The sequence below is a fragment of the Furipterus horrens genome, unplaced genomic scaffold (assembly GCF_987537825.1).
Source record: "Furipterus horrens unplaced genomic scaffold, mFurHor1.1.pri manual_scaffold_17, whole genome shotgun sequence".
In the NCBI taxonomy this organism is placed as follows: domain Eukaryota; kingdom Metazoa; phylum Chordata; class Mammalia; order Chiroptera; family Furipteridae; genus Furipterus; species Furipterus horrens.
In genome coordinates, this window is record NW_028327187.1 from 85,200,657 (window position 1) to 85,209,851 (window position 9,195).

Genomic DNA, 9,195 nt, shown 5'->3' on the forward strand with positions numbered 1-9,195 from the left:
TACTGCTTCAATGTCGCTCTTTGTTATCCATCTGTTCAGGCTTTCTGCTTCTTGATTTAGTTTTGGAAGATTACATGTTTTTAGAAATTTGTCCATTTCATCTAGGTTGTCAAGTTTCTTGCCATATAGTTGTTTGTAGTAATTTTTTACAATCCTTTGTATTTCTGTGATATCAGTCGTGATTTCTCCTCTTTTGTTTCTGATTTTGTTTATTTGGGTCTTATCTCTTTTTTTCTTGATGGGCCCAGCTAAAGGCTTGTCAATTTTGTTTATCTCTTCAAAGAAACATCTCCTAGTTTTGTTGATCTTTTGAATTGTTTGTTTGGTCTCTACGTCATTTAATTCTGTTCTGATCTTGATGATTTTTTTCATTCTACTTGCTCTGGGCTTTGTTTCTTGTTGTTCTTTTAGTTCTTGTAGCTGTTGGGTTAAAATTTTTATTTGAAATTCTTTTATTCTTTTTAGGTAGGCCTGTATTGCTATGAACTTTTCTCTCAGGACTGCTTTACCTGAGTCCTATAGGTTTTGGGCTGTTTTATGTTCATTATCATTAGTTTCCAGAAACTTTTTGATTTCCTCCTTGATGCCATTGTAAGCCATTCATTATTTAATAGCATGTTATCTATTCTCCCTGAGTTTGAATGTCTGTGAGCTTTTTCCTTGAGGTTGATTTTTAGTTTCAAGGCATTGTGATCTGAGAAGATTCTTGATATAATTTCAATGTCCTTGAATTTGTTGAGGCTTGTTTTGTGTCCTACCATGTGGTCTATCTTTGAAAATGTTCCATGTGCACTTGAAAAGACTGTATATTTTGCTTCTTTGTAGTGAAAACTTCTATATATATCAACTAAGTCTCATCAAGTGAAGGAAGTTTTCTGTCATTACTTTTTCAAACAGGTTTTCTATCTCTTGCTCCTCTACTTTCCTTCTGGTATTCCTATCATATGGATATTATAATGTTTAACATTATTTTTAATGTTATGTTTCATGTTGTCCTGCAGCTCTCTTAATACCTCTTAATTCTTTTTTTAATGTATTTTATTTATTATATTGTTACAATAGTTCCAACTTTCTCCCCTTTACTCCCCTCCACCCAGCATCTCCCTCCCCCAGCAATCCCCCCCCATGTCCATACCCATGGTTCGTACATACAAGCTTTCCCGCTTCACCCTTTCATATATTCTTCTCTTCTCTCTCTTTTTTTTTAGTAAATATGTGATTAATTAATTATTTTAACAATAAAAAATAACTATTCCTCCATTTCAGATATTAAGACCCTTTGTAATCTTATAAAGGACAAAACCTCTTCATTCTTGTTCAGTCTTTTTTCATTTTTTGCATTGTCTGGGATTTTTTTCTATGTTGTCATCCCACTCACTGATCTGATCTGCTTCCTCTAGTCTGCTCTTGATTCCTTCTACTGTGTTCTTCAATTCAGAGATTGTATTCTTCATTTTCTCCTAGCTCATATTCATAGTTTCTATGTCCTTTTCAGTGCTGGTGGAATTCTCAGTAAGTTGCTTGTAGTTTCCCTGGAGTGCTTTGTAGTTTTCTTTGAGCTTGCTGAGCTCATTGAGCTTCTCTATAATCCATATTTTGAATTCCACATCCGATAGTTTGCTTTCCTCTCTTTCATTTAGCACTCTTTCTGGGGATTCCTTCTTTTCTTCCAATGGGAAGTTGTTTCTCCATCTCCCCATTTTTGTGACTCTTCTTGTTTGTTTTTGCTTCTTACACTGATCTGCACTTCCTGGATATGTCTGCCCTGGTGGCATCAGATTTTGCCTCATTCTGGGCCTAGGCAGCCTGTTGGAGACTACTAGAGATCTACTGCCTTTGTCTGTCTCCTTTACTTGTTAATCTATTCAGTCTGTGACCAGCCATCAGGCTTAATCACCGAGGGTGGGGCAGATTAATTCCTGCAGCTAGGGCTATTGCTTCCCCTCAGGCTGATGCCACTTGGAGGGGAGTAGTCTCCCTGCAATATGGAGAACGAGTCAGCACTGGGACTCAGTCAGCTGCCCCCTCAGTTCTCTCTTCAAAGCTACCATCCCAAACTCTCCTTAAGCATCTCTAGTCTTCTCTGCCCTCACTTTGCTGGAGCCCAGGGTAAGTGATCCAATATATTTTTGTATGTGATCCCTTAAGAGCTCTTTTTCTCCAGCTGTTTCTTTGAAGGCATCAAAAACAAACAAACAAACAAACAAACAAACAAAAAAAAAAACCCTGTGGCTTTTCACTTTTAAAGCTGGATGTTATCTTACTTTATGCTCTGTTACTGTAGGCTGGGAAGCCCACCTGGGGTTTTAGATCCCATTCTTCTCAGGAGGAACCCCAGCTGCTGAGTTGTTTCTCAGTCCCTTCAGCTACCACCCATGAGAGCCCAGCCAGCACTTTCACCTCTCTGTACTTCCTACCAATAACATGGTGATGAAAGTCTTTTCTGTCTGTCGATGGTTATAAGGCTTCTTTCCAGCTAGTGTTCAGTTGGCTATTCCAGATGATTTCTCCACAATTAAATTATAATTCCAGATTGGTCCTTGGAGGATATTAGTGTATCTTCCACTTACTCCTCTGCCATCATGGATCCCCTTTATTTTTTCCCTTTTTATAATTTATTTCTGTTTATTTTTTTCAGATAAATTTTCATACTTCTTTTTAATATGTGCATTTAAGGGTCTAAATTTTACTCTACATATTGCTTCATGTGCATCTCACAAGTTTTGATATGCATAATTTTAATTAATTTTCAATTTTAAATATTTTAAAATATCCATTATGATTTATCATTGACAAATAGTTACTCTGAAACATATTTCTCAGTTTCCAAACATCTTTTTAAAAATTATGTATAGCTATTTTTCTGTTAATTATTCCTAAGTAACTTGCATTATGGCCGGAAACTCATATGCCCATGAATTGCTACTCTTCTATTGTCTTCTATCTTTGTTAATGGAATTACAGTTAACAGCCCTATAATAAACTTTGGACCTATTCAGAACATTATACTTTGCATCTATATCCAATCAATCACCAGATATAAGACTCAAATATGGAACCTACAGATCAGCCAACTGTGTTGAATTAGTTCAATTCCCTAGGATCTTGCATCACACTTTCTTTATTTATCTCCTGCTTTTTCTGGATTTCCTGGGATCAATCTACTCCCCCCTTTTGTCCATGCTCCTTATTGCCATCAGAGTTTTCTGTCTAAAACACTAATCCAATCCTTTTGCTTCCTTGCCTAATAGCCCCCCAAGGATACTATTCTTTTCCAAGCGAAGTGCAAATTCCGGAATCATGTGTGGTCTTTTGTAACTGGCTTCTTTCATTTAGTATTTTTTCAAGGTTCATCCATGGTATAGCATGTACTAGAACCTTTTTATGGCCTAATAATATTCCATTGTATAAGTATACCACATTTTGTTTATCCATTCATAAGTTGATGGACATGTAAGCTATTTTTACTTTTTTAAAGGAATTGCATCTTCTTTATTTTGCATACTTTAACTTCAGAACAAAATTAAAAAAACACAATACACAACAAATCCAAGCCCGATGTCAACTATGAGAAGGTAAGGCTTGAGACCCTTGTAACCTGCCTTAGGCAAAGACAGGAGAGAAAAAACCAAACTACTAAACAGCAGAGGAAATCAGGGGGGCTAGGGCAACTCAGAACTGTTGGGGGAGCCATGAAGACACTACATAGGACAGACAAAAGGACTGAAGGTAGAAACTCCTAATATACTTCTTCCATGTGAGAGGCATCCTCATCACCCTCAAGGGGGCATCTCATCAGGAACAGCAGCACTGGGTTCTTCTTCTGTCACTTCATCTTCATCAATGCCTAAGCCTAGCTTGATCATGCAATAGATGCAGTTGGAGTGGGTCTGGGTCCTCAAGTGAGAAGCCAGAAGAGAGCAGGGCACTTTCAAACAGCAACATCACAAGGTCCTTGACAGCCTTGTCATTCTTGTCTGCCTCTGCCTTCTGTCGTAAAGTCTCCACAATGGGGTGGTCGGGGTTGATCTCCAGGTGCTTTTTGGCCATCATGTAGCCCATTGTAGATTTATCATGAAGTGCCTGGGATTTCATGATGCATTCCATATTAGCTGTCCAGCCATATGTGCTAGTCACCATATGTCATCATCGGCAGCCGTCCATCTCGAGAGACGATGGCGTAGCTTCTTGAGAGCCTATCTGCACCGCCGAGAATGGCTGTGCAGTCCGACTCGGGAGTGACAATCCCTGCCGCACTTGTTACAGGTGAAGGCAGATGGCTGTTGTTGCTGCTGTTGACGCTGCTTCTGCCTCGATCTTTTCTGGACCGCCTCCTCGTTGCGCGCAGCCTCTGCGCGTGACGTACCTTGCCTGACCGCGAGCCTCCAGGCTAGGCGGTCATCTGCTTGAACTTCCCATGTGTTGAGATTGATGGAGCATTGTGTCATATCCTTTTTGCAGATGTCTTTGAACCGCAGTTTTGGGCGCCCTGTCATCCTCTGGCCTTCTGCTAGCTCGCCGTAGAGGAGGTCTTTGGGAATACGGCCTGCATCCATTCTTTTGACATGGCCGAGCCACCTGAGGCGTCTCTCGCTAAGAACTGCATGCAAACTTCTCATATTGGCTCGCTTCAGCACCTCGGTGTTGGGGACCTTATCCTGCCAGGCGACATGCAGGACGCGTCGCAGGCACCTCATGTGGAAGCTGTTGAGTTTCCTTTCGTGCCTTGCGTAGGTGGTCCACGTCTCGCTGCCATAGAGGAGAGTGCTGAGTACGCAGGCTTGGTAGATGCGCAGTCTGGTTTTCTCAGTGAGGCTGGAATTGTTCCACACTCGCCGGTTCAGTTTGGCCATAACTGTGGCTGCCCTGGCGATTCTCCGGTTGACCTCCAAGTCAACTGACAGAGAGCTCGAGATGGTGGACCCGAGGTAAGTGAAGTCGTTGACAACCTCCAGGGTGTATCCGTCGATGGTGATGCATGGGGGAGTCCCCGTGCCTTGAGCCATAACGTTCATCTTCGTCAGGCTGATGGCTAGTCCGAACTCCTTGCATGCGTGGGAAAGGCAAGTGACTAGCTGCTGGAGTCCCTCTTCGGAGTGTGATGTCAAGGCTGTGTCGTCGGCGAAGAGCATCTCACGGATGAGCACCTCTTTGACTTTGGTCTTGGCTCGTAGACGGGCCAGGTTGTAGAGCTTGCCATCGGATCTGGTGTGAATGAAGACACCCTCACTGCAGTCCTTAAAGGCGTATTGGAGGAGCATGGAGAAGAAGATTCCGAACAGCGTAGGCGCGAGGACGCAGCCCTGCTTTACTCCGCTGCTGACTGGGAAGGCCTCAGAGGTTGCGCCGTTGTAGGACACCGTGCTGTGCATGTTGTCGTGAAAGGACATGACCACAGCAAGCAGATGTGGTGGACAGCCAATCTTCCATAGCAAGCTGAAGAGTCCGCTTCGACTGACCAGATCAAATGCCTTCGTGAGGTCGATAAAGGCGAGGTAGAGTGGTTTATGCTGCTCGTGACACTTCTCCTGCAGTTGGTGTAGGGAGAAGATCATGTCCACTGTTGATCGGCTAGCTCTGAAGCCACACTGGGACTCTGGGTAGACGCGGGAAGCAAGGGTCTGCAGGCGGGCAAGAGCGACCCGGGCGAATACTTTGCCGACGACGTTGAGGAGAGAGATGCCCCGGTAGCTGTTGCAGTCGCTGCGGTCTCCTTTGTTCTTGTACATGGTGATAATGTTGGCGTCTCTCATATCCTGGGGGATGTAACCCTCCTTCCAGCAGAGTCACCATATGTACAGCAGGGTGAATACACAAGCCTATTGGAGATTGTCACCTTCTCAACCTTCTTATCCAAGATCTCTTTCATGAGTTTGCAGAGGTTCTCAAACTTGGCCTTGCTCTCTTCCATTTTCTTCTATTCTTCATCCTCAGGTAGTTCCAGGCCCTCCTTAGTAACCAAGACCAAGCTCTTCCAATCAAACTCCTTGAGCTGCTGTACACAGTACTCATCAACAGGCTCCATCATATATACTACATCAAGGCCCCGCTTCCGCACTTGCTCCACAAAAGCAGAGTTGGCAACTTGCTCTTTGCTGTCATCAGTGATGTAAAAGATGGACTTGTGGGTCTCCTTCATGTGAGAAATATATTCTGTAAGAGAAGTCATTTCATCTCCAGACTGGGAAATGTGATAGCGCAGAAGCTCAGAAAGGCATCACCAATTAGTCAAGTCCTCATAGATTCCAAGATTTAGGTTTTTAGAGAATGCCTTATAGAATTTATTATAGTTCTCTTTGTCTTCTGCCAGCTCAGAGAAAAGCTCAAGGTACTTCTTAACAATGTTTTTATGAAAGATCTTCAAGATTTTGCTCTGCTGGAGCATTTCTTGGGAGATGTTCAGGGGCAGGTCCTCAGAGTCAACCACACCGTGGATGAAATTGAGATACTCTGGTATCAACTCATCACAGCTGTCCATGATGAACACATGGTGGACATACAGTTTGATGTTTTTCTTCTTCTTGTTCTAAAAGAGGTCAAAGGGAGCCCAATGGAGAATGAATAGCAATGCCCTGAATTCCAACTGACCTTCTACAGATAAGTGCTTGACTGCCAAGTGATCTTCCCAGTCATTGGTAAGGTTCTTATAGAACTCTCCATATTCCTTTTGGGTGATGTCATCAGGGTTTTTGGTCCACATGGGCTTGGTCTTGTTCAGTTCTTCATGATCGACGTATTTCTCCTTAATCTTTTTTGTTTTCTTTTTCTTATCCTTAGCACTATCATCCTCCTCATCTGAGCCCACGTCTTCAATCTTAGGCTTCTCCTCATTATCTTTATCTTCCTCTTCCTTCTCCCTTTTCTCCTTCTCTGCTTCATCATCACTGATTTCTTTCTCTCATTCCTTCTCCAAATAAAGGGTTATGGGATAACCTATGAACTGTGAGTGATTTTTCACCACTTTTTTTGACCCACCTCTCCTCTAAGTACTCTGTCTGGTCCTCTTTGAGGTGAAGGATCTCTTTGGTACCCCAGCCAATGGGCTCACCGTGGTTATCTTGCACAGTGAAGGAACCCCCAGCAGAAGACTCCCAGGCATACTGCTCATCATCATTGTGCTTTGTGATGACTACTACTTTCTCTGCCACCAGGTAGGCAGAATAAAAGCCAACACCAAACTGTCCAATCATGGAAATGTCTGCACCAGCCTGAAGAGCCTCCATAACTGCTTTTGTGCCAGACTTTGCAATGGTTCCCAGCTTATTTACAAGAACAGCTTTGGTCATGCTAATGCTTGTGTCTACCAGAGTCAAGGTGCTTTTCTGGGGGTTAGGGGTGATGTCAATTTTCAGCTCTTTACCACTGTGCAACTTGGAAGGGTCAGTCAGGCTCTCATAGTGTATCTTGACCAAGGCACCAGAAGCATTACTAATCAACTCCCAAAGGAAAATTTCCTCGTTAGAGTAGGTGTTGATGATGAGAGACATGAGCTGGGCAATTTCTGCTTGGAAGGTGAAAGTCTCCACCTCTGCCTCTCCATGGTGCATTTTCTCAGGTATCTTGAGGGTGAAGAGATGCAAGCACAAGAGAGGAGGGTCTGTTTTCAGCTCACACACCATAAAACAGTCTGTGCAGGGTTGCCTTGAGGGAGAAGGCTATTTTTACTTTTTTGACTTGTGTGAGTAATGCTACTATGAACATGCATGTACAAGTTTTGCATGGGAAATGAGTATATACCTAGAAATGAAATTTATAAATAAAATAGTAATTCTATGTTTAAACATTTGAGGAACTGCCAGAGTGTTTTTCGAAGCAGTTGCACCATTTTACATTACCACCAGCTGTGTGTGAAAGTTTCAGTTGTTCCACATTCTCACTGGCACTTCTTATTTTCCACATTAAAAAATTATACCTATGGCCCTGACCAGTGTGGCTTAATTGGTTGGGCATTGTCCTGCCAAGCCAAAGGTCACAGGTTTGATCCCCAGTCAGAGCACATGCCTAGGTTGCAGGTTTGGTCCCCAGTTAGGGTGTGTGCAAGAGGCAGCCAATCAACGCTTCTCTCTGAACATCAATGTTTCTTTCCCTCTTTTTCTTCCTCCCTTCCCCTCTCTCTAAAAAAATAAACAAATAGAAATTAAAAAAAAATTATAACTATAAATTTTTAAATTACTGTTATACCTAATAATTTAATTTAAAAAATATAAGAACCCTAAAGAGCTTTTGCTTTTATGGGGTATATCTATTAATATTTAGCATATTCAAAACAAATATGAAGGGATTAAGATACTATACCTATCCTAATGAGTGTGAAATTGTATCTCATTGTGATTTTGACTTGCATTTCCCTGAGGACTCATGATGTTAACCATAAGTGTGTTGGCCATTTGTATATATTCTTTGGAATAATGCCTATTCAAATCCTTTGCCCATTTCTTTCCAATCAAATGCCTTAATGTTTTTGGCAATGCATAATATTTTTATTCTATTTTTATCTTTATTGTATTTTTTCCATTACCATTTAGTTCCCCTTTTTGCTCATTTTAAAATGTAGTTATTTTTCCTTTATTGTTGAATTGTAAAACTTATTTATATATTATAAATACAAATCCCTTATAACATATTATTTACAAATATTATTTTCTATTACATCTATTTTTTCATTTAGTTTCTTTTTCTTGGTGTCATGTCTGAGAAGACTATGCCAAATCCAAGGTTATGAATATTTACCCCATCTTTATTGGAACCCTCCCCTTGGGTCGCACAGGCGCTCACAGGGAAGTGCCCTCATTCACTGGCCCAGGTGTATGGGGCCATGCATCCAGGTGCCCCTCAGACACACCCCAACAGACATAAGATCAGTGTCCCCAACAGGCGCAGGGAGGGCCCGCTGGGCAAGCAGAAGACCGTGCGCAGACACCCCTGGCCAGACCCAGTGTGCGCCAGGCCAGAGCACAGACTACTTGCACGGGCTCTGCTCATGCCCACCCAGGGAGGTGCGGAAACTGCAGGTGGCTGCGGCGTGGGAACAGGGGGTGGTGGCGACTCACAGACACTTACTTCAACTGTGCACAAGTGTCCCGGGCCCTGCCCCAAGGGGCGAGAGACCGACTCCCCGGGCCGCGGCTCAGCAGGCCTGAGGCTAGCGCACAGGCCACCTTGAGTGCACACGTGCACAAATGCACTAGCACCCTG

General features: G+C 42.7%; 1 pseudogene; it reads right to left on the minus strand.

The window, feature by feature from the left end:
• Window positions 1-3,739: 3,739 nt before the first annotated feature.
• LOC149991517 (heat shock protein HSP 90-beta pseudogene) lies at window positions 3,740-7,553 on the minus strand (annotated as a pseudogene).
• Between the last annotated feature and the right edge of the window lie 1,642 nt (window positions 7,554-9,195).